The sequence below is a fragment of the Prionailurus bengalensis genome, chromosome C2, assembly GCF_016509475.1.
Source record: "Prionailurus bengalensis isolate Pbe53 chromosome C2, Fcat_Pben_1.1_paternal_pri, whole genome shotgun sequence".
Taxonomy (NCBI): domain Eukaryota; kingdom Metazoa; phylum Chordata; class Mammalia; order Carnivora; family Felidae; genus Prionailurus; species Prionailurus bengalensis.
Genome location: NC_057350.1, coordinates 88,956,464 through 88,969,219, shown reverse-complemented (window position 1 = coordinate 88,969,219; position 12,756 = coordinate 88,956,464). Strand labels below are relative to the sequence as shown.

At 37.5% G+C, this 12,756-nt stretch overlaps 1 pseudogene; it reads left to right on the top strand.

Moving 5' to 3' along the window:
- The window catches only part of LOC122490998, a 90,462-nt pseudogene that overhangs the window by 50,291 nt on the left and 27,415 nt on the right, over positions 1-12,756 (top strand).

The following is a 12,756-nucleotide window of genomic DNA, read 5'->3' as shown; positions in this document are numbered from 1 at the left end:
GAAATGACCTTTTGAAGACTCAGTTATAGGGCCAGCTAGATGGCAGTTCCTTGCAGAGCTGGAGAAAGGTTCTCCAGAGGCTCTTTATACTTTGAATCAGCATCCAATATGTGGTGTGGATTCTCCAATAGCCAGGATTCAGGGGTCCGGGAATCAAGAAGTAGAAATGGAAATGGCACCATTCACCATTACCTCTGGTAACCAATCAGTGAAATTTTTGTTTCCTGTGTTTGTTGCTTTATGTTCTGCTGGTGTACAGATGTCAGTTCCAGAGGAAGTAATAGTTCTACCAAGGGACACAATGATTCTACTGAACTGCCACCTAGCCAGTCTGGGCTTTGGATCAATGGCAAAGAAGGTAACTGTGGTGTTGGCTGGGGAGACTGATCCTGACTACCCAGGAGAAATTGAACTACTACTCCACGATGGAAATAGAGAAGAGTATGTCTGGAATACAGGCCATCTCTTGTTATTACCATGCCCTGTGATTAAGGTCAATAGAACCTACAATAACTCAATCCAGGCAAGACTACTAATGATTCAGACCCTTCATGAATTAAGATATGAATCACCCTGTCAGGTGAAAAACTGTGACTAGTTAAGGTGCTTGCTAAAGACAAAGGGAATACAGACAGAATGGATGGTAGAAAAAGGTTGTTAAAACACCAGCTAAGACTATTTGACCAGTTACAGAATTGAAAACTATAGTTGCCATTAATATTTCTTCCTTATTTTGTTCTGAATACATCACACACACACACATTTATATATGATATATATAAAAGCAGTCTTTGTTTTGTTTATGATGTAACATAAGATGTATTGATGTTATATCAGTATTTAAGTATTGTTAATTCTACATCAAAGTATTTAAGTTATGGAATATCAGGAGAAGAGTAAACACCACTAATGGACTTTACCTCCTTTCTGAGGAAAGGATTAGTGCATTTTCAGTTGTATGCAGGATAGTTGTCTCGTGTTAGGCAGAATTATGACCTTGTTAATTATCTTTATTTGGAGATTAAGTATGGTTTAAGGTGACCTATGTGGGTGCCAAGTTGATAAGGGGTGGACTCAGGAAGGTTAATTTTGTGTGTCAACTTGACTGGGCTAAGGGATAGCTGGTAAAACATGATTTCTGGGTGTGTCTATCAGGGTGTTTCCAGATGAGATTAGCTTCTGAATCAGATTAAGTAAAGAGGATCATCCTCATCCACCAGGGCAGGCATCATCCAATCCACTGAGGACTGAGGGCCTGAATAGAACAAAAAGGCAGAGGAAGGGCTAATTTGTTCTTTTGGCTTGTCACATCCTGGTCTTGGACATCAGCATTTCTAATTTTCAAGCCTTCAGACTCAAACCCATATTTTACACCATCATCCCTGAGATTCTTGGGCCTTTGGAATCGGAAGCATGATATTGGCTCCCCAGTTTCTCAGGTCTTTGAGCTCAGATTGAATGACACCACCAGCTTTCCTGGTTTTTCAGCTTGCAGAGGGCAGATTATGAGGCTTTCTGCCCTCCAGAATCACATGAGCCTATAATAAATTCCTATAATAAATACCCTCATATATATTTGGTTCTTCAATACCCTAATACACTCCCTCTTGCCTAATTTTCTTTCTATTTCTCCAGCCATCCCTTAATCTTCCTCACAGCCTATTTCCTCCTCATTGTTCCACCCTAAATGGTTCATTCTCACCCCTGTGTTTTCACTTTATGAATAACTCCTGAAGAAATAAACCTAAACTCATGGCAACAACTAATATCTACATGACTATAATACTCATGCCTGAACATTATTCTAAATATCCCCCAAGCATCACAGTAAGTAATAATGGGTTACTTACTGGTTGCTTACTATATAATACAGGAACTGAGCTTAGAACTTTACAAACTTTTGAAGCAGATATATAATTATTTTCATTATACTGAGGAATAAACAAGGGCTTAGACAGGTTAAGTGAATTATCCAAGGCCACAAAACAGTGACAAATCTAGGATGTGAATCTGCGTTTCCTGACTCTGGAGTCCATGATATGCAATATTATGTTATACTGCTTCATACTCAATGATTATTATAGCTAATTACTTTCAAGTATCTTAATTGCAAATTATGTTGGATATAATTCATCAGAATCCAAACTGAATTTAATGTATTAAACAGAAAATGTTTTCCTAAAAATATTCTTTCTGCCTAGAAAACTTTATGCCTTACTGTTCTGTTTGTTTAAAATTGCATATCTTTACCTCTCTTCCTGAAGATTCTTTTGGAAAAAGAAACTTCAGGATAAAAAAATATATATTAAAAAACAGAATGCATCTGCTTTGATCAGTTCATGGTTAAAAATGTCCAGCCTCATTTTTTGTTTTGTTTAGCTTTGTTTTTGGTAATGCTCTAGTGGGCTATTTATACCAGGAAATGGTAGACAGCCAGTGTCTTAATGGTTGGATTTCTTTTCTCTGAGGGATTAGGTGAAACAGGCATATTAAGAAGAGATGCTATTAGAAAAATGGATCAAAAATTTAAATGTCTAAAGGACAGGGACAAAGAGTTGAAATAGGTGATGGTTAAGTACATGGATCTGCAGCCAGATGATTGATGTTCTATACCCACCTTGCAACTTGGCCATACAAAAAATCATTGAAATCAACTAGCCTCCTATTTCTCACTTGTAAAATAGAAATCATAGCACTACCTACCACCTGAGCTTCTTATTGGTGCTGATAAGATCTGCTGTGGGAAGGACAGTGCCTTATACACAGTAAATATTCAACCCAAGTTGGCCAAGTTATTATTGCCTATATTTTCTTCCATGTCCACTGGCTCCATATGGTCCACTAGAAGGTCACATGTCAGACACTCAGGGTTGCAGCACATAGCATTGCAGCACATTCTACCAGGCATGCTCATCTAATTTAGATAGACATTGATATATGTTTCTAATCCCAGAAGACACAAAGAAGCATGTGAGTGAGCCATGACTACTTAAGGAAAGGAAAACCACCTGAAATTCCTACACACTTGGCTAGGTGTGGCAACATCTACCAGTTTGTGTGGAGCAGAGAGAAACTGGATTTAACTACCCCTGGTGTCAGTCTCACAGGTGACTTAATCAAACTGCCTGAATACACAAAGAGTATGAAGATTGAAAGGTAAACCCAGGGGAACCCAGAAGAATAGTTTTTATTTTTACATAGAACATTTAAGGCTTTGGGGAAATTGGATGAGACAGATCCTACTTGTTTTAGAATGTGTTATAGGTAGAATACATTATGGAAATTAATTAGAAGCTTAGGGGAGATGCACTTTTAGATTCTAATTTAGTGGGGCATGGTGGCACGGCAATTCAAATTCACCTAAATAATACTATATCACGATTGTATTTTCTATGCACAGAGATTTTTATACATAGATAACTTGATCCCCCCAAAAAATCTGTTGATTACAGAAGCTGTTATTTATCTACCATCATCTTATATATTCTAAATATTGTCACTTTTTAAAGGTTGGTGTGACTTTTCTGACTCCGTAGCATACCACAAATAGCACTAACCCAAAGCTGCCTCATTTAAGAAACTAGGACTTTCTCTCAGAGGATATTCATGTTCTATTAAACTCCTAATGTACGAATCTATCCATTTACGTATAAGAGTGAAGACAATGTGATGTTGTACAAATCCTAGATCTGCACATTATGGGGAGTGAGGACCTATCTTTCCATGGTGTTTATACTCTATAGCCCCAAAGCAAATTTGGCTATGAGCTTCATTATTATAATTTGGTCTTCTAGAAAGAAGGAAGGGGTAACTGCTGGCTCAGGGAAAAATTATCTAATGTCCCCCATTTCTCCTCTTGTGCTATTATTTCTCATTTTGTACATATTTTTCCCCAGAGAGGACTTCACCTGGAAGCATTATGGCCCCTCTCCTAGACCTCATCCTCATTTAGCTGAAATATAAGATGCCCCTGAGTAAACATCACTGATGTGTACCCAGTTCTATGAAGACAGCTGACTAGGGACCATTTGACAAAATTGTTAAGGGTTCCCTCAGCAACATGTTTAGTGTCTTGCCTCTGAACCCATAGACAGATCTCTCTGGCATGTGACATCCCCTCTGGAATGCAACTACAGTTTTGTCTGTCACCTCATGCGAGAAGATTCCTCATGACCATCTGTTCATTCAGTGCTTCCCAGACCTGGTCCCTACAGATCAATGAACCCATCTTGTATCCCTGATCATATCCAAATTCCTCGGCCACCTGCACTCAGTCATGATGGGAACTCTTCTTTCACATATTTTGAGAAAAAGTAAAACATTCAACTTGTACATAGTAAAAATAGCAAATCTTCAACTCCAATAAATGCAAATATTTCTCAATCTAACATACCTATATTTGAGAGAAGTAAATTCATCCAAATGGAAGTTTCTTTTAGAATCATTTAATGCATGGGGCACCTGGGTGGCTCAGTTAGTTGAGCATCCAACTTCAGCTCAGGTCATGATCTTACGGTTCGTAGGTTCAAACACCATGTTGTGCTCTGGGCTAACAGCTCAGAGCCTGGAGCCTGCTTTAGATTCAGTGTCTCCCTCTCTCTCGCCACCCCCCACCCCACTCCTGCTCTGTCTCTTTCTATCTCAAAAATAAACAAAGGTTAAAATTTAAAAAAAATAATAAATCACTTAATGCATATGTAAAGCTACTTTTCCCCACACACACTCTAATAAATGCCATCTATATTAATATTATCAATGTCACTTTGAGTTCCAGTTTACTAATCTACTCTTTTACATGAAAACTCACAGAGCCCCATTCTGACAAGGTAAAGGTGGGAAGTACTTCTTCTACAGAGTAACCATATTTACATAAAGAAAAAGAAAACATCAGAATGACATTTTCCTCCTACTTGAAACATCACTTTTCATATCCTTGTATGTGTCTGCTTCTAGAGGTCAGTGCAAGATTTCAGATGACTCACACACAAAAGAAGTGTAGCATGCTTCAATTAAGATGTGTTAAAATCAACACATTTAAAAAATCTTATTCCATGTGATAAGATACTAATGAGTGACCTTGAGGGCTTTTTAAGGAAGCTTCCTATTTCTGGTAGTGTTTCTGCTATCACTATTGCATTCACTATGTAAGTATGGAAGTAAATGGAAGGGAAAATTTTCAATAGGGAGAAGATGTTCTCCCTCTGGCTTCCAGGACAAGTACCCACAGGACATCAACTTTTGATTCCCCAATAGGGCCATCATGGTCTCTGCCTTTGGGAACGTAATGCTGGCTTATCACACAAGAAGATCCCCACCCCAACCTTAATTAATAAAAGTAGCACATGTATAGCACTCTTATTTACAAATCTCTTTCAGCTATATTATTTGAAATGTGTCCCAAACTCTACAAGGTAGATACTTGGAAAATTAAAAATCTCTTACTTTACAGTCAAGAAAGTGAACTCAGGAAGATAATTTATCAGGTCAGATAGAACATTAGTGGTGGAGATGGAATTCAAAACCAGACATTCAGCTAGAGGAAAGCTCATCTTGCTAAGGTCCTGGCCCTTCTTTAGAGTAGCATATGCCTGAATACAGCCTATCATATTACTCAGTGTACTCATGTATTACCACCTATGTGCACACCTGTGAGATAATAAGTCATCAGGTCTTTATATAGAGAAAAAAACATAGAAATACACACACACACACACACACACACACACACACACGTGTGCGCACAATTTGGGTAGAAGAAATGATGTCCCCTGAATGGATACAACACACACGTGCATGCACACCACACAAAACTCCATCACAGAATGTACTTCCTAGCAAGCAGTTTACTTACAAATTATTAATTGTATTGTTATGAAATGTTTTTATTGAATTTTGAACGTACAATCCTTTATGTCAAGTTAATGCTAAGGAACCACCATCGATAAGTCTGGATCCCTCTCCACACACCACTTTTCCATTAGCTATATAAACCCAGTTAAAGAGTATATTGAATGGAACTGAATTAAATGCAACTAGAGAGGGGAGAATGTTCTTTATATTTCTCACATTGATACATAATTTCTACTGTTTCCTTGGGGAAAGAGGAGAGATAGTGTTTGTTCAACATTTCTAATACAAATAGTACACAAAACCTGGTTCAATCTTCCCACTCACCAATAAAATTAAAATGTAGGGTTTTTTTTTATTTATCCCCCTTTCTCTAATTAAGTTACCTGAAGCTCAAGGATGCCAAATAACTTGCCCAGTTGCCTCACATTCATAGATGCCACAGCTAGAATCACAATGTGGGCATCAACTTGGGCCAACATGATTTCTCTCTTACCACACCGCATGCCCAGGAGCACCCATCCAAAGGAGAGTGAGAGTAGGAAGCCAGGCTAAAGGAATTGGGGAAGGCAGGCTTGAATCTTGAAAATATGGAGCTGAGGTGGAAACTAGATTCCTGAATTCTCCATTCCATCAATGAGCTGTCTTTGTCCTTCCCAGCTTTGTCATAAAACTGGAGGAAAGCAGATCCTGGAGAAGGAATAAATGGAAGGGAGGTGGCAAGCATTTAAGAGGGTTCTCTCCCAGACCATTTAATACCAAGTGAAGGCATAGGAGTGGTGCAGAGGGCTAGCTAAGGTAATTCCGATCATGTCCTCGCCTCAATAAAGATACAATCAGTTCTAAGTAGAAAGTTTGCTTTAATGCAAACACAGCTTCAACACAACCGTCCAGACATACTCTTCCTCCAATTCTTTCAACCAGATTATCACCCCCAAACTTCTCCCTATAGACATTTTGAAACTATCATTGTTCCTTTATATTGCAGCTAATTCTTCTTCACTTCCTAGGGAAGGGTCTCATCCTACCCTGGAACAGTCCACAATATGCTACTTGGGTAGTTATCAGACAGTGTAAGGTAGAGATCCAATTCTCAGTTTTGGACAAAGGAAACCTTATACAAAAATTAGAGCAAGAAGCTGAGGTGGGAAAAAGGGCAGAGGAGAATGGGAGAAGTCACGGAGTATTAATAGAAAGCACTCCTAATAAAACTCAAGCACAAATGTACAAGGTCAGATTCCAGGAGGAAAAAAAAACTCACTAGGAAAAATAAATCATTTGAGGGAAAAAAAATTTAAAAATGGCCTCATTACAGTGACAATTTGGGGCCAAAATAAAAATCAGAAATGGCAAGAACTAGCAGGACTTCATACACTACAAAGCCTAAATTAGCTTTCGGTTTTGGAGAAAGTACACTAACAGATGCCAGGTTCAACAGATACGCCTCTGGCAATAGCAGAAACACTAACAAAAGCAACGTGCAGCTGAGAAACAAACTGCCAGGTCATGAAACAAAGAGGCGCACATCCTCTAGCACCAGCACATTTAAAAAGACCAATGTCTGTGCACTGGGACATTACAGGAACTTTCCACATGAAATGATCCTTTATGAGATACGTGGAGCTGCCACGAACCAAACCTCTGCTCTGCGTCCTAGAACTATAAACAGAATAAAAATCAAATCAAATCTGTAACACTTGAAGCTACCTAAGCAAAATCGAAGCAGGTTAAATTTATTTAACCTGTTCTAGTACGATTTTTCTCTACACATTTCAAGGAATATGGGCATATGTGCATAAGAATTGCATTCTGTTCAGAAAACACAACCTATTTTTTGTTAAAATGATCATGAAAAGGATCTAAAGTGTCCCATTGATTCATTTAGACATTCAAATATTTAATAAGCACCTATTATATACTTGTTGAGCTCTGTGCTACACACTGGGGATACAAAGAGAAATATATCCGATTTTTAAAATGATTCATTTCACTATACTCTATGTTGATTGACTCTGACTCAGAATTTTCATTTGATCTGGAGCTCCAGATTCTGATACATCAGAGAGGAAACATGCAAGTTCAGAGAATAGCACCACAGGAGGACCAGGGGCAGCCTGGAGATCCTGCAGACATTTAGTCCTTTCAAACATTTAAAGAGCTAACTTGTCAAAGAGAGGGTAGGTATGTTTTGTTGGGTCTCCAGAAAATAGAATCGCAGAAGTTATAGGAAAAGCTATTTTGATCTAATAAAACTAAGGAGCAGAGAATGGGCTACCTTAGAAAAATATGAGTTTCCTGACTCTGCAAATATTCAAATAGAGACTGAATGACCGATTAGAGTTGGTTAGAGTTCTCCTAAAGGTCTTCAGCTCTTGTATAAAGTTAGATTGAATCTATTAATCTGAGATAGTGAAGACCGTGGTTTCAGAAGAATCGATCTTATTGACTGCTTTTATATTGAAAACTCCTAAAGTTAGCATTTTATAACTTTAAAATTAGGCTATGTTATCTATACTTGGAATTGTTTTTAATAGTTAAGGTTATGAGAAGGTGAATCCATAGTAAGCAATAAATATGCCCACCTTTGGGATTAGGGTGATAGGTCTCTTTAGTTCCTTAAGCTCCTAGTAGAGTCTTGGTCTCAGATATTTTTTTTAAAGTCCATTTCTCCAACCTGTGCCAAAGATTTTACTCTGATCCAATAGCAAGGGCATCGATGGCAGATCCCCAAGTATGGGCCTGGGCTTCCTTCAATATCAGGTACCATATGGTCACTAGAGGTACATTGCTTTTTTAAATGGAAATAGTTCACTACCACTGGTTGATCATAAAATATAAGGTTGAGTACCTTATGTCTGACTGCATCATTTGTATCAATGCTACCTATTTTAATTGAATATCTTGCCAGCCGTAGTTATTTTGGTCCTGGGTATTACAAGGCAGCTTTATAGAGGCTATCAAATTGCCTTCCAAATCTGTTGAAGTGGCAGTTGTTACAGGATTAACTGGATCAACAGTTTAGAGAATCTGAAGTTGAATCAGAATTGGATTCCTCTGCTAGATAAGCTTTATCCTTTTTGAAATCATCCAAAAAATCTCTGATACTTCATCTTCTCCTTCTGACAAGAGATAGTTCTTTAACACTAGGACCTTTAGATTTTTATTTTCTGACATCTTAGTTTCTTCCTGTAATTGGATAAAAATTACTGTAAAACACATAAAAATGAGTGATAGGGTGGGGATAATATCTATCATATATTAGTGTAGTTTAGAATTATAATATCTGAACGCTGTGGTAATAAGTGTAAGAACAGACAAGTCTGAAACAGAAGCACACAGAAAAACCTAGAATGTAATAAAGAAGATATCCCAATGAGTGGTATTGGGAAAACTGACTAACATTTGGAGAGAAAAAGTTAGATTCCTACTTTTTTTTTTTTTTACCATTATAAATGTCATCAGGTTGAAAGAATCATATATAAAGAGAGTAAGCCATACTGATAGTAGGAGAAAATATGTGTTTACTTTAAATGCCATCAAGGTGGAAAAATCTTTCTAGGCATGACACCAATAGCAGAAATGAAAATAAAAGACTAATAAATTCGGGGACTCAGTCAGTTAAGTATCTGACTTCGGCTCAGGTCATGATCTTGCAGTTTGTGGGTTCAAGCCCCACATCTGGAGCCTGTTTCAGATTCTGTGTCTCCCCCTCTCTCTCTCTGTTCCTCCCCTGCTCGTGCTCTGTCTCTCTCTCTCTCTCCAAAAACTAAATTAAAACATTAAAAATTTTTTAAAAAGGTATTTGCAACACATATGATGTGAATACATAAATACTTCTTAAAAAGAACATGAAAAAGACAAAAAAGCATATCCTAAAATGGCTTTAGGACATGAAGAAGTAACCTGTAAAGAGAAATAAAAATGGCCAGCGAGCCAGTAATGGCCAGAGCCATTAATAATCAAAGAAATAAAAATGATAAGACCAAGAAAATTCAACATTTACCTATTAGGCTGGAAGGGAAAAATACCTAATGTCTAAAAGATGAAGAAATAAGACCTTCATACTCTGCTGGTGGGGATATAAATTATTCAAACATCACTCAAACCATCAATTTAAATGTTTCAAGACATTCCTGGCATGCAGATTACAAAATATATTGAATCAATTAATATGTGTATATCCTTTGACACAGTACTTCTCTTTTAAGAAGTTTATCCTAAGGAAAAAATCTTAGACACACGTAAAAGCATAAAATGAAATAGCATCCATTAAGGATTATAATGTAGTTATACGTTATTTTCATGGAAGATATGTATGTGCTTTCCAACAATCTCCTGTTTTAAAAGATACTGTAATGAATTTGTTTCTAGATAAATTGGTATATTTCTGCTTCTATATATACTAGTATATTTATTCACGAATATTGAGTTTCATCCTTAGGTAAGATTAGTCATTTTATGCCCTAGCCTTATCTATATATAGATGTCTCATTTGCCTCACAAATTCCAGATATTCTTCCGTTTGATGTGTTGCTGAGAACTTCTTTTCTTTTTCTTCTCCTTTCCTCTCCTGTCTATCCTCTATCTATCTTAATCTGGAATTAATGGTATAATTAGTGTGCTAACCAGTGTCCACCCTGAGCCACAACAATCAGATGAAGAGCCAGCAGAATGATACTAGCATCTGGACCAACAAACCAGTTCAACCACATGTGCAGATAGAGGAGGAATACCTCTACCATTACGTCTGCCAACACTCAGGACCACTTAAAGGGCACGTTAAGAACACAGATCCATTTCCCCATCTAAATAATCAGCAATTAGAGCCATCCAGATGACTTCTGCAGTTCCTTGTTTAACGCACCATCCCTTAAGATTTTACAATAGCAGTCCCTTAATGCTTTACATTCAGATATAATTCTTAGCCAAGAATTATTTTCAGCTGTCACTGGAGGAGGGACTTGGAGGATTGGAGGAAAGTTTAGTGAGGAACAGTGACAAAAAGTTTATTCACCTTCCCACAGTATCCATAAAATATCTTGGTACCTAGGATTTGGGTTAATGACTGACCCCCTTCCTTCACTTCTAATCTCTGCTTTACTTCACTTGAGTCTACTTGTACACTGGTAATGAGAATTTTTATACATTCAGTGCCTCTCCTCTTCTCATTAATCTTCTCTTTTATCACCTCTGTCAAATCCCCAATTCCCTTAATCATCCTGTGTATTCTTTGATGACAGAGCCCTGTTTCTTAGTGCTGCCTTACTAGCTGGCCCAAGAATGCTCCTTCTATATCCTACCATTATGAAGAAACTTCAGTAAAGCCAAGTTTAAGGGTAAGGAGACACCTAAGATACCCAATAATCTGAACTATCCTATTATTGATAATGAGTTTCACAATGGGAAAACAAAGTGTGAGGACAAAATGGAATGTCTTTGAGATGTCCTCTTTCAAAGAGGGTCAGGATAAAAGAAACAAGTGAGGTACAAATATATCTGAATCTTAAAGCTCAGCACCTAGGGTTTATCTTTCTGTGAAAGATAAATTTCACCCAGTTGAAATTCTCCTTCTCTGAGTTTCTCTTTCTCTGAAATCTTTATTCTAGTCTTCAAAGACAGAATTCTTGTCAAATCTGTCAGGTAAGTCCAGTCCCTATACAGAGCCTTGGAAGGCAACATGCACTCAACAGTGTTTCATGAATGAATTAATGTGAAGGAATAAGCTAAGCTTCCTCTTTTCTTTTGGGTCTTCATAAGAAGATCAAGATCCAATTTTGTAAAGATAATTATAAAATTTGTACAATTACTAAGGAGCGCAGTTGAATCTAGACTCCATCTTCCTTTCCATGAAGGTGCAAGGATATACATCAGAGCAAGACCCATGTGTCTAAGTACATTGGACCCTGAAGATAGTCTCAAAGATAACAAAAAGTACAGGCTGTGTTGAGGAGGAGATAAGACGCAAGCAATTTACAAACACATACATGACACAGACAAAATAAAAGAAGAATACACAGAAATAGGTGTGTTCAGTTTTAAAAGGAGGTTGTTAGAATGATTAGGGAAGTTGATAACTAACAGGCGAGGGAGACAATCCACACTGTGCACTACTCTGGGCCCTGCTTCTTGGCTGTTTTCCACTGTAATTAGTTATCTGGCAACCTTGCAAGATCTTAATAAAAATAACTCATAAGGTTTAGTCACATCAGAAAGGCCATCAAAATGAGTGATCACAAATGTTTGGAAAGGGTCACAAGCCAAGTCAGCATTTGGGACATGCTTTTTAAAAATTACCTTATCTCTTTCATCTCCAAAGAAAACATCAGAAGGATGTTGTCACAAGTCCGACAATCTCACTCCATCCCCCTTATCTGCTAACATCACATTGTAAAGTTTGTGCCGCTGTCAGGGGTCCAATAAAATCCCACAGTATTTCTTGTTTTCCTTTCTCAGAGGTATAACTTTCTTCTAATCTGCTTATACACATTTCCATGCTTTGTAACAGAGTTCATACTAGACGTATTTTTACCTGCAATTACTTTAGTTTTCATGACCAGAAAGACTTTAAAAGGAAATAATTACACTATGTATACAAATAATTGCACTCAAGGGATCATGTAAAGCATCTCACAGTTCACACAATCCATTTACACTTAATTGTCATTTTAAACTTAAAACCACCCTATGACTTGTTTGGACAGATTATGGTGGTGTTTTGTTTTGTTTTTTGTTTTTTTTTTCATTGTGAGGAGGAGAAAATTGAAGTTTAGAAAGGTTAAGGGAAATTCTCAAAGTGAACAGCACATAGTGGTAAAACAATTCTTGAAAACCATGTGGCTGCCTCTAAAACCATGATAACCCTGTACCTAATAAGGGATCCACAGCTGGGAAAAAGGGAGAGAGGCAACA